General features: G+C 40.8%; 1 long non-coding RNA gene across 1 annotated transcript in view; it reads right to left on the bottom strand.

The window, feature by feature from the left end:
• Positions 1 to 4,108: 4,108 nt before the first annotated feature.
• LOC132249998 (uncharacterized) overlaps positions 4,109 to 9,976 on the bottom strand; it is a 147,775-nt gene continuing 141,907 nt past the window's right edge. Inside the window, exon 4 of the long non-coding RNA XR_009461567.1 lies at positions 4,109 to 4,583. This is a non-coding gene — a long non-coding RNA (uncharacterized LOC132249998). The remainder of the gene's footprint in view (positions 4,584 to 9,976) is intronic.

Genomic DNA, 9,976 nt, shown 5'->3' with positions numbered 1-9,976 from the left:
TTGGACAGGAAGCACAGGGTGAACATACTGATACAAGTGCAAATAAAATCCAAAACATATGCGGATGCCCAAATTGCAGTTATGTGGCTACACAAGTACTAGAAAAATTGACTACAATTTAATCCTCTGCCTGAATCTGTGTTTTGTCCCAAAGATCACAGACAATCAGGTTTAGGTTATTTATTCACTAGGATGTGCTGAGCATTGAATTTAAAGTTTTCATGCAACCCCAGATTAGGTCACAGTGGGTGCATCTACACTAGATGTTTACTGCACAGTTGACTAATTAGCTGCACAGTAAATGTCTTGGCATCTACACATAAGCCCCTATTAGGATGAAGTAAACTAATTTACTCCACAGCAGGCTAGTACTTGAAACAAGTACTAGCCTGCTGTGGAAAAAGACTCCACAGCAGTGCACATGTAGATGCTGGAGGGGCTGGCTGGGGCACTAGGGCGCTTCAGTGTGGGGGCTGCCTGCTGGCTAGCCTCATACTGAAGCTCCTTCATGCCCCAGCCAGCCAGCCCTTCTGCAGCAGGTTGAGCCAGAAGCAGCAGCCATGGGCTGACCCCCCCCCCCCTCCCCCTCCCGCAGGGTCCCCTCCTAGTCAGGGCTGTTCCAACCTGGCTCCATCTGATGTGCATGAATAAACTGCAGATCTTATTGCTCCAGAGTTTATGTGCTCTAGGCACATGTTCAAAAGGCACACCCTGAAGCAATAAACTGAGGAGTAGTAAGCTCTGCAGTTTATTCACGTACAGTAATAGTATGTGTAGACATGCCCACTGTTAATAGAATTAACTTTTTTAGTGTATATTTTAAAAAAGGCAAGCAACATAGAGCTTGATCCTACAATCCTTTCTTACATAATTAAACTATTATTAAAAGCACATTACTTATCATCATCCTTTATTAGTCTTGCTGCTTTCTAATGTGTTTTTGGTTCTATGTGATAAAAAAAAGAAAGACACATGATCCCTGCTTTGAGAAGATGACAATCTATTTTAGGCATGAGTGGAGGGAATGGAGTTTTGAAGGATGAGCATTTCTGGAATAAGATCATTGGGTTACTCTGTCTGAGTATGTTCAGCTGATGTAATATTTCTGTTTCTTCTTTTGATGCATTTTTGACTGACTTCCTGTGGCATCACACACGAATAGGACTTGGAGCCTCTTAGACCACTTACAAGTAAGGGCCACTCACTCTAGTGACTGTTGCAGAATCAGGCCTTTAATCTGGAGAGGATTTCTCTGTTTATATACTCAGATGACTGACCATCAGAAAAATTTGCAGTGCTTTCCCTAATGATTTTACTTTTTGAATAGTTAAGAAATCAATTAGGTTTTCTGATTGCTAATTTTAAATTTCAGCTTATTTTTCTTTTATTGATTTCTAAAACTATTTTCCTTAGTTCTTAGTGTTAATTTCATCAATGAGTTCAGGAGGATTATAGCTTCAAAGGCCATGCCTAGAAGTATTTATACCTATGGATTTTTTAAATAAAATCGCTTTACACTGGCAGCTTAGATTAGACATTTTAAAAAGTTCACTGCCCATGTAATCATTTGATCAATAACATCTCAGTTTTACATTTTCATTATGGACTGAAATTTACATTGCATAATTGTGGAATAAATAAATAAATTTGCAATATAAAATCTACATTGATTGTCATATTCTGGCAAATTGTGACAGTGCTTGATAATCAAACATGTAAGCAAATGGGAAAAGGTTAGTTAAGAAAAGAGGGTAGGATGGAGACCTACACTTCCCTAGGAATGCTTAGTTGGTTTTCTCCAAAGATAGAAGGCACCTTATAGACTAACCAAAGTGAGTGCGGGTATGTGTGTGTGTGTGTGTGGGGGGGGGTGTATGTATATATAATATACACACACACACACCCTCTACACACACACACACACACACACGCACGCACACACTTTGGTTAGTCTATAGCGATTATATATATGGGGGGAGTATGCGTGTGCGCGTGCACATGTGCACACACTTACAGGTGTTGGAGTGGGGGAAGTGTTTTACCAGAAGCAACAGCGTTACTTCAGCCTGGTTCCACAGCATCTGTATAGATTGAAAGCTTCAGGTTTTTTGGCACTTTTATCTATAGCTGATTCAATTGGATATTAAATAGAAATACCAAAAAAGCCCCACTAAAGTACTTGATCTATATAGACATTGGGAAAGCCAGGTCCAATTAACATGATGCCTCTTCTGGGCATGTGCTGGGCTCAGTGCAGGAGTGTGCCAAGTTTAACCTAAAGTGCCTTTTTTGTTTTTTTTCCCCACGTCTGCAAGCAACCTTTATTTCTAGATAGCACAAGCTTTTATGAAGCATCAGCTTTAAAAAAAACTTGTGCTGTGTATCTATATCTATATCTATAGATAGATAAATATCTACTTTGGATAGTCTACAAGGTGGAAATCTACCCTGTCTTCTTGAGTTCAGACTAAAATGGCTAACTACACCTTGCGTTTCACACAAAGTATCCAGCACTCCAGTAATTATTTTAATAACTGATTACTAGATCTTGATGAGTTCACCTCTTTTTCCCTTCTTCCTTTCTGACACTTGAATGGTCTTCTCTGTGTAATTCATGTTTTCCATTGCTCATGTTGAAACTTTTGTTGATTAAAGGCAGTTTTGTAAAATTTTGTTACAGTTTCTGTAGCAATTTACATATCAGTGCCAGTCACAATAGGTCACTACTGAATAGTATCTATGTTAATTGGAAAGGAAATTATTCTCTTCACATGTGAGTTGGACTTAAAACCAAGTTAATTGTGAACACAGAGAGCCCTGGGACCCAAAAATAGAACTAACATTTTGTTATCTGTGGTGATATGTCCTCTCTTCTGAAAAAGTGGTATTTTCTACAAATAGGCAACAGGCACATGGCCTGTTGGATCAGGTTACATCAGGTTATGTTGTGTTACATGATGTGACATGCCCTGCTGTGACCTGAGGCAATGTCATTTTGTGTTACCTTGGCAGAGAAATGCTGTTCTTTATTAAACAAGGAAGGAGATGGCTAATCATCTGTGGTCATGAAGCATTTTTGTACTGTTAGTAGAAGTAGTAGGAAGCAAGTACTCTGTCCTTTTGATGTTTTAGATAATTTTACTGGGAGGGGAGGACTAAAAAAAATATAAATATCTTACTATTATTTGATTAAATATTTTACAAACTGAATTTACTATGTTATATAGTACACCATGAAAATAATAATATTATAAACAGGCATAATACTTGGGAAGTGAATAGACAATGGCACCTATTTCATTATGGAAATGGAAAATGTTGCATAGGGGATATTTAGTAATCTTCTTAGATGGAAATGCTTAGTGTTGGAAGCCTAACTATTTATACATTTTTATGCAGAGACTGGTCATTATTACTCTTCTTCAGTTCTTATAAGCTTCTTGCTTAAATAGTACATTATGAAAATGAGCCACCACAACTGCAAGGTGTGATAAAACTGGGTCTACAGTCTGACCCTAAGGCTGATTCTATCAGCACAGTGACTTTGTGTAAGAAACCATCTTGAATTATTGCATTGTGATATTAACAGCAGAATCCATTGTGTTTGGCCATTCAGTCTAATGATCTTTAATATTATTTCCTATTGATATATTCAGCATGCAAATTCACTTTTAAAAGATTTGCACAAAGAAAAGTGAACACTCTTACATAGGTACAGCTATCTGCTGATTTTACAGCAAATTACTGGTGCATGGTACAGAATGCAACCTTTTGGTTATATTCTACATTAAAAGAAATAGGTTAGAGAGGTTTTTATGCAAATTAGTAATGCTCTGTGTTGGAAGCCTAATTGTACTTTTTATTGTTGGACAAGTCAATACTGCTTTAATACACATTTTATAAGCTTCTTGCTAAAATTGTATATGAAAGGGATTAGTTCCCATAGATGAAAGGCATAATCTTAACAATGAGGCCACGTAAGCAGAATGGTTGAAGTACTGATAAAGGATTTGTTAGCTCCAACATAGAATAAGTCTTATTAGTCTTATTAGTCACCACTGTTTGACCCACTACTGTTCATTGTACGAACTACATCTGGGTGATGGAATGAACAACAACTACTATCATTTTATTCTGCCCAGGTACAGTAAACAGACAGAACTGTGAAAACATTTTGATATAAAGCAAAAATGGTAAAATTGACTCTTTCTGTAGTTTCCTGAATGGGAGAGAAATGATGTTAAAAAAAAAGACCTGTTTTTCCTATGTTTTTCCTATATGCTTAGCAGAATAGCATATCATGGAGGAGTTTGGAGCGGGGTCAAAGTTCAGGCTTGAATTTTTGTGTCACTTGATCTAACTCTTCCCACATGCTCAGCCATACTCATTATCACAAATGAGAAAATTCAGATGGTGAAGGACAATAGAAAGTCCATCAAAGGCAAACATTATACATTTTTTCTTTAACATAGATTTCATGCATGAAAAAATATTACGTGTGTTTTGTGGTCCTTCCTATCCAGTACTCATGTTTTATGTTTCAATGGATGTAGATCTTCTTTCTTGTAGTGGCAATTGTTTTGCTGGTAGAGAAAAAGGGTGAGAATGTTAGCATAGTAGAACTTGGATTTTTTATTTTATTTAATTTTTTTGGTATCAGAATGCTTTGCAACCTGCTTAATTTTCTACAGATGGCTGAACTGAGAATAAGACATTCACCTGTTTGCTGTCAATTTTATTTCAAAGGGTGCTTCTTCCCCACTCAGCTGAAATGCAGCAGTGGTTCTGCACAGCTGATTGGAAAAGCGGCGCCCTTTGAAAATAAAAGCTGCTGCATTCAGTTGGAGTACCTCAGCAGTCACAAGTACCTGTTGGCTGAGGCTATATGTCCCCTCAGCTTGTTCCATCATTTTCAAAGGGGATTCAGGAACTTAACCCTGCAATGAATCTGAATTTACAGTATCAGTATTTGACTGAGGAATTATAATTTGGAAAGCCATTATTCATAAAATGGAGAAGAACAGACAACCATCAGCTAGCTTCTAGGAGTTTATTGGTCTTCTCCTACTATCAAAGTGTTATCATAATATAGAGGATAAATGAGTGACAATAGTTTATGAACCATAGAAGTGTGCTAAAGAATCATGACATGATGTGATTAGCAGCTCTTTCTAACATATCCACCTAACAAGTGTAGGCCTGTTCCCATCTCTGCAAAGCCCTTTTATCACCTCTATTTCCTTTTATGCACTGCCACAGCAAGTATTACCGTGGACCATAAGTCACCTACATGTAGAATACCATTTCTGTAGTTGTTACCTTAGATTATGTTAATTGACCTTCTCCTTTTGAATATTACATATGTTGTATAAAATATATGACATTTACATTACATCAATATCAATGGAACCACACTGTTTTACACAGACTGACCATCTGGCCTATGTCTAATTGTGTTATTGTGCACCATTTCTAGGTACACAGGTCCCACAATGAGAGTTCTTTTTTTATGTCTCAGGGAAAAGAACCAGGCCTGCAAGCTACTGGCATACAACTAATATCCATCCATCAAAGTGCCTGTCAGCTTGTTTTGCCTCGAGAGCCCTACCTGATAGATAGACCTCCTTCTGTAGAGCTCTAGATCTCCTTATTCAAGGCATTCCTAAATTATTTACAAAAAAATCTCTTTGAATTTTTATAAATATCTAATCTGGCTCAGAGTTTTAGCACCTGGTCTGAATTTCAGAGGGATTATAATTATTCAGTAAGGCTGTACAGTTTCCTAGTCCTCGTGCTGCCAAAACTGGCAGACACGCACCAAAAACTGCTATGTTGTTGTGACTTGAAGTCCAAGGTTTAGGTGGAACAGATCAGAACTGCAGGACATTGAGTGGTAGACAAGTTCTTTGATGAACCAGTGGGTAAGAAAATATTAAATCATCAGAAAAACCTAGAGAAATTAAATTAGTCTTCTAAACACTATAGATTAGACGGTCAACAAACCAAGGCACATAGGAGATGAATGTAGGGGAAGGTGGGGTGAAAGGAACTGTGGGGCTAGAGGTGGATCCAGAGGAGTGTAGAGGTGCAGTGGCACCCCCTCCTCTGCTGCTACTTTCCCCAGCTGATCTTGGTGCAGGGGGAGCCCCAGGCCTGCTACTTTCACCACTCCAGTCTCATGCAGTGGTTGCATGGGGTACCAGGCTTGGGAGGGGATAGTGGCAGCAGCGACCAGGTTGCCTCTTCCTGCATCTGCAACCCTTCCACCCCACCGTGTTCCCTGATGTCCCAGAGCAGGTGCTAGAAAGAATACCCTCTTTGCCTGTACTGGTGCTGACCCTGGGTGATCTGAGGGCAGGAGGATCCCCAAAGCCACTACTCCCTCACTCCAGCCACGAGCTGCAGGAAGCTGATGCATAGGGTTGGGTGGGGACAACGATGGTACTCAAATTCGCCCTTGCAGTGCCTGCTCCCAGCCAACATCGGAGACGGGGGATTAGAAAGGAACAAGCACTGGAAGAAGGAACCTGTGTACCACTGCCACAGCACAGCACCCCATGCAGCTATTATCCACAGATGCAATAGGAGTGGGCCCAGAGTAGCTCTGGGTCTCCCCCATGCCTGCCATCCTAGAGACAACAGCAATGGAAAGGGTAGGTTCCTCCTTCCAGTGCTGATTCCTTGTCCAGCTCCCTCATGACTCCCATCAGCCCAGGGGTTCCAGCTACACCTGCCCCCATGGTCTAAGGCACCCCTCCTTAGGAAATCCTGGTTCTGCCCATGGCTTAGGTCAATTTCTCCACAACTCAAACTAATTAATAAGAGTTTGGGTTTGCACTAATTTCCTTTCTAACCCACTGAAATTGTGTATTCCATTTTTTTGTTTGCCTACTTGCAATCTATTGCAAAGATATTTTTGTGCTCTTCAACTTGGTTGAATTTTCTTCTTTCATATCAGAATCCAGCTCCCATTGAGATGGCCTCCACCTATTTTTTGTCGCAATTTTTTCCTAATATTTTTGTTGTCCCTTTTCACATAGCCTTAACATTTTTTTTTAGTGATGATGTGATTTTTATAGTTGACTTTTGAATCAAGTCAAAGTTTCCCAGTAGGCTGCCTATCAATTTGGACCCCCAGATCTAAAGTCACTGTACTATACACACAACAAAACTGTTTTCAACTGACAACATTGTTAAATACTCCTGAATGTATAGATGTCCTAGGACAAGCATAGAATGATGATATAATTAAGATTGGGGTAATGTGATAGAACAGTTCATATGACTAGAGTATGGTCATGGATGGGCATAGCTTGTTCAGGAAGGATAGGCAGGGGAAAAAAGGAGGAGGTGTTGCCTTATATATAAAGACAATGTAAAAATGTTTGGATGTATCATTCATACTGGAAAGTAGGCCTTCTTTAAACAACTGCTAGAAGCTTCCAAATCATAGGACCTGGTTTTTATGGGTGACTTTAATTATTGGGACATCTCTTGGGAGGAAAAAAAACAGCAGTGTATACAGTATCCAGCAAATTCCTGGAGTGTGTTGGGATAACTTTTTGATAAACATGGTAGAAAGGCTAGCTAGGGGAGAAGCTCTTCTTGGCTAAGTGCTCACAAACAAGGAGGACTTGAGAATATGAAGGTAGAAGGTGCGCCTACACGAGACACTTTACTGTGCAGTAGCTACATGTCTACATGTAGATTTGCTGCCAATCTGCTCCCACTTCCCAGGCCCTGTAATGGGCTCCTGCCACCATTGGGGGGAGCTCCGGGCTCTGGCTGCAGCTGCCAGCAACTGGCAGCCCTCTTCAAAAGCCAGCCAACCTCTGAGCCCACTTGGCTAGCCAGGACTGGTGGCGGCACTTCATCCAGAACTCAAGGACCTCCTGCACCTAAAAAAATAAAGGATGGAAGATGGGAAACATCACTGAGGAGGAATACTCAGCACTAGCCTGCACCTGTAGGGAGCAAATTAGGAAAGTCAGGGCTGAAACCGAACTCAAACTGGCCACTTAAATTAAGGACAACAAAAAGTCCTTCAAATATGTGGGAAGTCGGAAAAAGAACAAGGATAACATTGGACTCTTACTAAGCTATGTGAGGCAGCTGCTAACTGACACTCATGAAAAAAACAGTCTCCTTAATAACTACTTCATCCTGGTCTTCCATCAGCTCAGTGGGATCACCCTGCCTGACAAAAGGCAGGATCACCAGGGGAAGGGTGAACCTGCACCCACCATTACCCCTGATCTTGTGAGGGAACATCTTAAGAGGCTGGACATCCACAAAATCAGGTGGCCTGGATGGAATGCACCCAAGAATACTAAAGGAACTAGCTGACATTATAACACAGCCTATGGTAAGGATATTCAAGAACTCATGGCACTTGGGATAAGTGCCTGATGATTGGAAGAGGGCCAATGTGCTGCCTATCTTCAAGAAAGGGAGAAGGGAAGATCCAAGGAACTACAGGCCAGTTAGCTTGACCTCAATCCCTATAAAGATTCTGGAAAAAATCATTAAGGAAACCATTACCAACATCCTAACAGAAGGTAATCTTCTGGGAGATAGCCAACACGGCTTTGTGGTGGGTAGATCTTGTCTGACTAACCTGATCTCCTTCTATGACCAAGTGATGCATCACCTGGACAAAGGAGAACAGGTGGATATCATATTCTTGAACTTCAAGAAAGCCTTTGAACTGGTGTCCTATGATGTCATCATGGAAAAAAATGGGGAATTGCAGCCTAAACAATTTCATGATCCAATGACTGGGGAACTGGCTCTGTGGATGGACCCAGAGAGTGATAGTTGATGGAGCCAAATCAACTTGGTGCACTGTAACCAGTGGCGTCCCCCAGGGCTCTGTTGTCGGACCTGTACTCTTCAATATGTTTATAAATAATCTGGACTCAGGTGTTACAACCGGACTGGCTAAGTTTGCTGATGACACCAAACTATGGGGAAGCACAGCTATCCCAGAGGTTAGGCTGGCAATCCAGGCTGACTTCAACAGGCTTGCAAGGTGGGTGGATCAAAACCTGATGACATTCAACGCCAAGAAATGCAAGGTGCTCCACCTTGGGAGAAAGAACCCACACCACACTTATAGGCTTGGCAGTGCTACACTAGCTAGCACTGCATCCAAAAAAGACTTGGGGGTCATGATTAACCACAAGATGAACAGGAGCCATCAATGCAATGCCACAGCCAGCAAAGCAAACAAAATTCTGGCCTGCATCTTCCGATGCATCTCAAACAAGACCTGAGAAGTCATGCTCCCACTTTACTTGGCCTTGGTGAGACCACAGCTAGAATACTGTGGCCAGTTCTGGGCTTCACAATTCAGACTTTCCAAAAACAGGCAGCTACCAGATGATGAATACAGTTGGCAGCAAAGATAGAAACAAACAGCCTAGAATATCAGAAGAACAAGTTAGGGATTACTTAGAGAAGTTAAATCCTTTCAAGTTGGTAGGGTCAGATGGGATGCACTTAGAGTACTGAAGGACCTAGCTGAAGTAATTTCAGAGGCATTGACTATCCTCTTTGAGAACTCACGGAGGTCAGGTGAGGTCCCAAATGACTGGAAAAAGCCAAATATAATACTTATATTTAAAAAAAGGGAAGAAGGAAGATTTGGGAAACTAAAAACTAGTCAGCCTGACCTTGATACCTGGAAGGATCACAAATCAGGCCCTCAAGAAATCTGCTGTGAAACCCCTGGAGAAGAATAAGGTGATCAGGAAAATCCAGCATGGATTCACTAAGAGTAAATCATGACTGACCAACCTGATATTATTTTATGAAAAGATGACAGGCTCTGTGGATAGGGGGAGATCAGTGGATGTGATGTAGTATTTGACACTCTCTCATGATATTCTCATTAACAAGCTAAGAAAAGTACTGTAAGACATTGGCAACGCATAGGGAGTGCGTTCAGGTGCATGTGCACCTCTGAGATTGGCCG

This window comes from Alligator mississippiensis, chromosome 4 (genome assembly GCF_030867095.1).
Source record: "Alligator mississippiensis isolate rAllMis1 chromosome 4, rAllMis1, whole genome shotgun sequence".
NCBI lineage: Eukaryota > Metazoa > Chordata > Crocodylia > Alligatoridae > Alligator > Alligator mississippiensis.
The sequence above is the reverse complement of the archived record's forward strand: the minus strand, read 5'-3'. Positions and strand labels throughout refer to the sequence as shown.